Here is a 10,020-nt window from a genome sequence, read left to right on the forward strand (position 1 = left end):
AATATGTAGGTTAACTAGCGGACACTTGCACTATGTAGGTTACCTAGCAGGCACTTGGACTATCTAGGTTAACTAGCGTGTACTTGGACTATCTACAATAACTAGCGTGCAATTGGACTATGTAGGTTCCTTAGCGGGCACTTGGACTATCTAGGTTGCCTAGCGGGCACTTGGACGATATAGGTTAACTAGCGTGCCCTTGGAATATCTAGGTTACATAGCGGGCACTTGGTATATAGGTTAACTAGCGGGCACTTTGACTATGTAGGTTGACTAGAGGACACTTGGACTATCTAGGTTAACTAGTGGGCCCTTGGACTATGTAGGTTAACTAGCGGGTACTTGGACAATCTAGGTTAACTAGCGGGCACTTGGAAGATCTAGGTTAACTAGCGGGCACTTGGACTATCAAAGTGAACAAGTGAGCCCTTGGACTATGTAGGTTAACTAGCGGGCCCTTGGACTATCTCGGTTACCTAGCGGGCACTTGGACTATATAGGTTACCTAACGGGCACTTGGACTATGTAGCTTACCTAGTGGGTACTTGGACTATCTAGGTTAACGAATGGGCACTTGGAATATGCAGGTAACCTAGCGGGCACTTGGACTGTCTAAGTTACCTAGGGGGCACTTGGACTTCTAGGTTAACGAACGGGCTCTTGGACTATGTAGGTTGCCTAGCGGGCACTTGGACTATCTAGGTTAGGTAACGAGCACTTTGAGTATCTAGTTTACCTAGCGGGAACTTGGACAATGTAAATTTTTGGACTATCTAGGTTACCTAACGGACACTTTGACTATCTAGGTTACATTGCGGGCACTTGTACTATGTAGGTTACCTAACGGGCACTTTGACTATCTAGGTTACATTGCGGGCACTTGGACGATCTAGGTTAACTAGCGAGCACATGGACTCTAGGTTATCTAGCGGACACTTGGACTATCTAGGTTACCTAGCGGGCCCTTGGACTATCTAGGTTAACTAGCGGGCCCATGGACTATGTAGATTCCCTAGCGGGCACTTGGACTATGTATGTTCCAGCGCGGGCACTTGGACTATGTAGGTTCCCTAGCAGGCACTTGGACTATGTAAGTTCCAGAGCGGGCACTTGGGCTATGTATATTCCCTATGGACACTTGAACTATGTAAGTTAACTACCGAGCACATGGACTATGTAGGTTAACTAGCGGGCCCTTGGACTATCTAGGTTACCTAGCGGGCACTTGGACTATGTAGGTAACCTAGCGGGCACTTGGAGAGTCTAGGTTACCTAGCGGGCACTTGGACTTCTAGGTTAACAAACGGGCACTTGGACTATGTATGTTGCATAGCGGGCAATTGGACTATCTAGGTTAGGTAACGGGCACTTGGACTATCTAGGTTACCTCGTGGGAACTTGGACTATGTAGGTTACCTAGCGGGCACTTGGACTATCTAGGTTGCCTAGCGGGCACTTGCACTATGTAGGTTAACTAGCGTGCCCTTGGACTATCTAGGTTACGTAGCGGGCACTTGGACTATATAGGCTAACTAGCGGACACTTGCACGATCTAGGTTAACTAGCGGGCCCTTGCACTATGTAGGTTAACTAGCGGGCCCATGGATTATGTAGGTTTACTACCAGGCACTTGGACTATCTAGGTTAACTAGCAGGCACTTGGCCTATGTAGTTTCCCTAGCGGGCATTTGGACTATTTATGTTACCATCGGGAACTTGGACTATGTAGGTTACCTAGAGGGCACTTGGACTATCTAGGTTACCTAGCAGGCACTTTGACTATCTAGGTTAACTAACGGCACCTGGAGTATGTAGGTTGCCGAGCAGGCACTTGGATTATGTAGGTTCCCTATCGGGCTCTTGGACTACGTAGGTTAACTAGCAGGCACTTGGACTGTCTAGGTTACCTAGCGGGCACTTGGATTATCTAGATTAACGAACGGGCACTTGGACTATCTAGGTTAGCTAACAGGCACTTTGACTATCTAGATTCCCTAGCAGGCACTTGTACTATTTAGGTTACCTAGCTGGCACTTAGATTATGTAGGTTAAATAGCGGGCACTTGGAATATGTAGGTTAACTAGCGGACATTTGCACTATGTAGGTTAACTAGCGGACCCATGGACTATGTAGGTTTACTAGCGGGCCCTTGGACTATCTAGGTTCCCTAAAGGGCACTTAGACTATCTAGGTTACCGAACGGGCACTTGGACTATCTAGGTTACCTAGCGGGCACTTGGACTATGTAGGCTAACTAGGGGGCCCTTGGACGATCTAGGTTACCTAGTGGGTACTTCAACTATCTAGGTTAACTAGCGGGCACTTGCACTATCTAGGTTACCTAGCGGGCACTTGGAATATGTACGTTCCCTAGCGGGCACTTGGACTATCTATGTTAACTAGCGGGCACTTGGAATATGTAGGTTAACTAGTGGACACTTGCACTATGTAGGTTACCTAGCAGGCACTTGGACTATCTAGGTTAACTAGCGGGCATTTGGACTATCTAGGTTAACCAGCGTGCACTTGGATTATGTAGGTTCCTTTTCGGGCACTTGGACTATATAGGTTGCCTAGCGGGCACTTGGACTGTGTAAGTTCCCTAGCGGGCACTTGGGCCATCTATGTTAACTAGGGGGCACTTGGAATATGTAGGTTAACTAGCGGGCACTTGGACTATGTAGGTTAATTAGAGGACACTGGGACTATCTAGGTTAACTAGTGGGCCTTTGGACAATCTAGGTTAACTAGCCGGCACTTGGACGATCTAGGTTAACTAGCGGGCACTTTGACTATCTAGGTTACATAACGGTCACTTGGACTACGTAGGTTAACTAGCGAGCACTTGGACTCTAGGTTATCTAGCGGACACTTGGACTATCTAGGTTACCTAGCGGGCCCTTGGACTATGTAGGTTTCCTAGCGGGCACTTGGACTATCTAGGTTAAGAAACGGGCACTTGGACTATGTAGGTAACCTAGCGGGCACTTGGACAGTCTAGGTTACCTAGCGGGCACTTGGACTATCTAGGTTAACGAACGGGCACTTGGACAATGTAGGTTACCTAGAGTGCACTTGGACTATGTAGGAACCCTATCGGATATTTGGACTACTTAGGATACCTAGCGGGCACATGGACTATCTAGGTTAGCTAGCGGGCACTTGGACTATCTAGGTCAACTAGTGGGCCCTTGTAATATGTAGGTTAACTAGCGAGGACTTGGACTATCGAGGTTAACTAGCGGACCTTGGACTATGTAGGTTAACTAGCGGGCCGTTGGACTGTGTAGGTTAACTAGCGGGCACCTGGACGATCTAGGTTAAATACAGGGCACTTGGACTATCTAGGTTAACTAGCGGGCACTTGGATGATCAAAGTTAACTATCGGGCACTTGGACTATCTAGGTTAGCTAATGGGCACATGGACTAAGTACGTCCCCTAGTGGGCACTTGGACTATCTAGGTTAACTAACGGGCACTTGGACTATCTAGGTTACCTAGCGGGCACTTGTACTATCTAGGATATCTAGCTGGCACTTGGACTATGTAGGTCAACTAGCGGGCCCTTGGACTATCTAGGTTAGCTAACGGGCACTTAGATTATGTAGGTTAACTAGCGGGCACTTGGAATATGTAGGTTAACTAGCGGGCCCTTGGACTATGTAGGTTTACTTGCGGGCCCTTCCACTATCTAGGTTCCCTAAAGGGCACTTGGACTATCTAGGTTACCGAAAAGGCACTTGGACTATCTAGGTTACCTAGCGGGCACTTGGACTATGTAGGCCAACTAGGGGGCCCTTGGACTATCTAGAATACCTAGCGGGTACTTGAACTATCTAGGTCAACTAGCGGGCACTTGGACTATGTAGGTTAACTAGCGGACACTTGCACTATGTAGGTTACCTAGCAGGCACTTGGACTATCTATGTTAACTAGCGGGCACTTGGACAATATAGGTTAACTAGCATGCACTTGGACTATGTAGGTTCCTTAGCGGGCACTTGGACTATCTAGGTTGCCTAGCGGGCACTTGGACTATGTAGGTTAACTAGCGGGCACTTCGACTGTCTAGGTTAGCTAGTGGGCATTTGGATTATCTAGGTTAACGAACGGGCACTAGGATTATCTAGGTTAACGAACGGGCACTTGGACTATGTAGGTTACCTAGCCGCCACTTGGACTATCTAGGTTAGCTAACAGGCACTTGGACTATCAAGGTTCCCTAGCAGGCACTTGTACTATCTAGGTTACCTAGCTGGCACTTTGACTATATAGGTCAAATAGCGGGCCTTTGGACTATCTACGTTAGCCAACGGGCACTTAGATTATGTAGGTTAACTAGCGGGTACTTGTAATATGTAGGTTAAGTAGCGGACACTTGCACTATGAAGGTTAACTAGCGGGCCCATGGACTATGTAGGTTTACTATCGGGCCCTTGCACTATCTAGGTTCCCTAAAGGGCACTTGGACTATCTAGGTTACCGAACGGGCACTTGGAGTATGTAGGTTACCTAGCGGGCACTTGGACTATGTAGGCTAACTAGGGGGCCCTTTGACGATCTAGGTTACCTAGCGGGTACTTGAACTATCTAGGTTTCCTAGCGGGTACTTGGACTACGTAGGTTCCCTAGCGGGCACTTGGACTATCTATGTTAACTAGCGGGCTCTTGGACTATGTAGGTTAACTAGCGGACACTTGCACTATGTAGGTTACCTAGTAGGCACTTGGACTATCTAGGTTAACTAGCGGGCACATGGACTATGTAGGTCAACTAGCGGGCCCTTGGACTATCTGGGTTAGCCAACGGGCACTTAGATTATGTAGGTTAACTAGCGGGCACTTGGAATATGTCGGTAAAGTAGCGGACACTTGCACTATGAAGGTTAACTAGCGGGCCCATGGACTATGTAGGTTTACTAGCGGGCCCTTGGACTATAAAGGTTCCCTAAAGGGCACTTGGACTATCTAGGTTACTGAGCGGGAACTTGGACAATCTAGGTTACCTAGCGGGCACTTGGACTATGTAGGCTAACTAGAGGACACTTGGACTATCTAGGTTAACAAGTGGGCCCTTGGACTATGTAGATTAACTAGAAGGCACTTGGACAATCTAGGTTACCTAGCGGGCACTTGGACTATATAGGTTACCTAGCTGGCACTTGGACTATGTAGGTTACCTCGTGGGCACTTGGACTATCTAGGTTAACGAACGGTCACTTGGAATATGCAGGTAACCTAGCGGGCACTTGGACTGTCTAGGTTAACCAACGGGCACTTGGACTATGTAGGTTGCTTAGCTGGCACTTGGACTATCTAGTTAAAGTAATGGGCACTTTCAGTATCTAGGTTACCTAGCGGGAACTTGGACAATGTAAGTTACCTAGCGGGCACTTTGACTATCTAGGTTACCTAACGGGCACTTTGACTATCTAGGTTACATAGCGGGCAGTTGGACTATCTAGGTTACCTAGCGGGCACTTGCACTATCTAGGTTACCTAGTGGGCCCTTGGACTGTGTAGGTTTCCTAGCGGGCATTTGGACTATCTAGGTTTACGAACTGACACTTGGACTATGTAGGTAACCTAGCGGGCACTTGGACAGTCTAGGTTACCTTGCGGGCACTTGGACTATCAAGGTTAACGAACGGTCACTTGGACTATGTAGGTTACCTAGCGGGCACTTGGACTATGTAGGATCCCTATCGGACATTTGGACTACTTAGGTTACCTAGCGAGCACTTGGACTATCTAGGTAAACTAGCGGGCACTTGGACGATCTAGATTAACTATAGGTCACTTGGACTATCTAGGTTAACTAGCGTGCACTTGGACTATCTAGATTAACTAGCGGGCACTTGGATGATCAATGTTAACTAGCGGGCACTTGGACTATCTAGGTTAGCTAACGAGCACTTGGACTATGTAGGTTACCTAGCGGGCACTTGGACTATGTAGGATCCCTATCGGACATTTGGACTACTTAGGTTACCTCGTGGGCACTTGGACTATCTAGGTTAACTAGCGGGCACTTGGACTATGTAGGTCAACTAGCGGGCCTTTGGACTATCTAGGTTAGCTAACTGGCACTTGGACTATTTAGGTTAGCTAGCGGACACTTGCATGATCTAGGTTAACTAGCGGACAATTGGACGATATAGGTTAACTAGCGGGCACTTGGATTATCTAGGTTACATAGCGGGCACTTGGACTATGTAGGTTCCCTAGCGGGCATTTGGACTATATAGATAACCTAGCGGGCACTTAGACTTTGTAGGTTACCTAGCGGGCCCTTGGACTATGTATGTTAACTAGCGGACCCTTGGACTATGTAGGTTACCTAGCGGGCAATTGGACGATGAGGTTAACTAGCGGGTACTTGGACTATGTAGGTTAACTAGACGGCCCATGGACAATGTAGATTAACTAGCGGCACTTGGACTATCTACGTTAACTAGCGGTCCCTTGGACTATGTAGATTCCCTAGCGGGCATTTGGACTATATAGATAACCTAGCGGGCACTTAGACTTTGTAGGTTACCTAGCGGGCACTTGGACTATCTAGGTTACCTAGCTGGCACATGAACTATCTACGTTACCTAGTGAGTTCTTGGAGTATGTAGGTTACCTAGTGGGATGTTGGACTATCTAGGTTACCAAGCGGGCACTTGGACTATCTAGGTTAACTAACGGGCACTGGGACTATGTCGGATCCCTAGAGGGCCCTTGGACTATGTAAATTCCCTAGCGGGCACTTGGACTATGTGGGTTTCTTGGCGGGCATTTAGACTATCTAGGTTACCTACGGGCACTTGGACTATGTAGGTTCCCTAGCGGGCACTTGGATTATGTAGGTTCCCTCGGGTGCACTTGGACTATGTAGGTTAACTAGAGTGCATTTGGACTATAAGTTGCCTAGCGGGCACTTGGATTATGTAGGTTCCCTATCGGGCACTTGGACTATGTAGGTTAACTAGCGGGCACTTGGACTGTCTAGTTTACCTCGCGGGCACTTGAATTATCTAGGTTAACGAACGGGCACTTGGAATATGTAGGTTACCTAGCCGCCACTTGGACTATCTAGGTTAGCTAACAGGCACTTGGACTATCTAGGTTCCTTAGCGGGCACTTTTACTATCTAGGTTACCTAGCTGGCACTTAGATTATGTAGGTTAAATAGCGGGCACTTGGATTATGTAGGTTAACTTGCGTACACTTGCACTATGTAGGTTAACTAGAGGGCCCATGGACTATGTAGGTTTACTAGCGGGCCCTTGGACTATCTAGGTTCCCTAAAGGGCACTTGGACTATCTAGGTTACCGAATGGGCAAAAGGACTATCTAGGTTACCTAGCGGGCACTTGGACTATGTAGGCTAATTAGGGGGCCATTGGACGATTTAGGTTACCTAGCGGGTACTTGAACTATCTAGGTTAACTAGCGGGCACTGGGACTATGTACGTTTGCTAGCGGGCACTTGAACTATCTAGGTTACGTAGCGGGCACTTGGACTATCTAGGTTACGTAGCGGGCAGTTGGACTATCTAGGTTAACTAGCGGGCAATTAGAATATCTAGGTTAACTCGCGTGCACTTCGACTATGTAGGTTCCTTAGCGGGCACTTGGACTATCTAGGGTGCCTAGGGGGCACTTGGACTAAGTAAGTTAATTAGCGTGCCCTTGGACTATCTAGGTTATGTAGCGGGCACTTGGTATATAGGTTAACTAGCGGGCACTTGGACTATGTAGGTTAACTAGAGGACACTTGGACTATCTAGGTTAACTAGTGGGCCCTTGGACTATGTAGGTTAACTAGCGGGCACTTGGACAATCTAGGTTAACTAGCGGGTACTTGGAGAATCTAGGTTAACTAGTGGGCACTTGGACTATGTAGGATACCTAGTGGGCATTTGGACTATGTCGGTTTCCTGGCGGGCATTTAGACTATCTAAGTTACCTAACGGGCATTTGGACTATGTAGGTTCCCTAGCGGGCACTTGGATTATGTAGGTTCCCTCGGGTGCACTTGGACTATGTAGGTTAACTAGAGGGCATTTGGACTATGTAGGTTACCTAGCGGGCACTTGGACTATGTAGGTTCCCTATCGGGAACTTGGATAATGTAGGTTAACTAGGGGGCACTAGGCTATGTAGGTTACTTAGTGGCCCTTGGATTACCTAGGTTACCTAGCGGGAATTTGGACTGTGTAGGCAACCTAACGGTCATTTGTACTATATAGATTACCTAGCGGGCACTTAGACTTTGTAGGTTACCTAGCGGGCACTTGGACTATCTAGGTTACCTAGCTGGCACTTGAACTATCTACGTTACCTAGCGGGTACTTGGAGTATGTAGGTTACCTACCGGGCTGTTGGACTATCTAGGTTACCTAGCGGGCACTGGGACTATCTAGGTTAACTAACGGGCCCTTGGACTATGTATGTTCCCTAGCATGCCCTTGGACTATGTAAGTTCCCTAGCGGGCACTTGGACTATGTGGGTTCCCTAGCGGGCATTTGGACTATCTAGGTTACCTAACGGGCACTTGGACTATGTAGGTTCCCTAGGGGGCACTTGGTCTATCTAGGTTAACTAGCGGGCACTTGGACTTTCTAGGTTAACTAGCGAGCACTTGGACTATCTAGGTTACTAGCGGGCATTTGGACAATTAGGGCCCTTAGCGGGCATTTGGACTATATTGGTTACCTAGCGGGCACTTGGACTATGTAGGTTAACGAACGGGCACTTGGTCTATGTAGGTAACCTAGTGGTCACTTGAACTGTCTAGGTTACCTAGCGGGCACTTGGACTATGTAGGTTAACTATCGTGCACTTGGACTATCTAGGTTAACTAGCGGGCCCTTGGACGATGTAGGTTAACTAGCGGGCCCTAGGATTATGTAGGTTAACTAGCGGGCCCTTGGACTATGTAGGTTACCTAGCGGCCACTTGTACAATCTAGGTTAATAAGAAGGTACTTGGACTATGTAGGTTAGCTAGCGGCACTTGGACTATCTACGTTAACTAGTGGGCCCTTGGAATATGTAGATTCCCTAGCGGGCACTTGGACTAGGTATGTTCCAGAGCGGGCACTTGGACTATGTAGGTTCCCTAGCAGGCACTTGGACTATGTAGGTTCCAGAGCGGGCACTTGGACTATCTAGGTTCCCTAGTGGTCACTTGTACTATGTAGGGTAATTAGCGGACACTTGGACGATCTAGGTTAACTAGCGGGTACTTGGACTATGTAGGTTAACTAGCGGGCCCTTGAACTATGTAGATTAACTAGCGGCACTTGGACTATCTACATTAACTAGCGGGCCCTTGGACTATGCAGATTGCTTAGCGGGCACTTGGACTATGTAGGTTCCCTAGCGGGTACTTGGACTCTGTATGTTCCCTAGCGGGCACTTGGACTATGTATGTTCCCTACGGACACTTGAACTATGTAAGTTAACTACCGGGCACTTTGACTATGTAGGTTAACTAGCGGGCCCTTGCAGTATCTAGGTTACCGAACGGGCATTTGGACTATGTAGGTAACCTAGCGGGCACTTGAAGAGTCTAGGTTACCTAGCGGGCACTTGGACTTCTAGGTTAACGAACGGGCACTTGGACTATGTATGTTGCATAGCGGGCAATTGGACTATCTAGGTTAGGTAACGGGCACTTGGACTATCTAAGTTTCTTAGCGGGCACTTGGAAGATCTAGGTGAACTAGAGGGCACTTGGACTCTCTAGGTTAACTAGCGTGCACTTGGACTATCTAGGTTTCTTAGCGGGTACTTAGACTATATAGGTTAACTAGCGGGCCCTTGAACTATGTAGATTAACTAGCGGCACTTGGACTATCTACGTTAACTAGCGGGCCCTTGGACTATCTAGATTAACTACCGGGCACTTACTATGTAGGCTAACTAGGGGGCCCTTGGACGATCTAGGTTACCTAGCGGGCACTTGAACTATCTAGGTTAACTAGCGGGCACTTGCAGTATCTAGGTTACCTAGCGGGCACTTG

This window comes from Tenrec ecaudatus (assembly GCF_050624435.1).
Source record: "Tenrec ecaudatus isolate mTenEca1 chromosome 10 unlocalized genomic scaffold, mTenEca1.hap1 SUPER_10_unloc_1, whole genome shotgun sequence".
Taxonomy (NCBI): domain Eukaryota; kingdom Metazoa; phylum Chordata; class Mammalia; order Afrosoricida; family Tenrecidae; genus Tenrec; species Tenrec ecaudatus.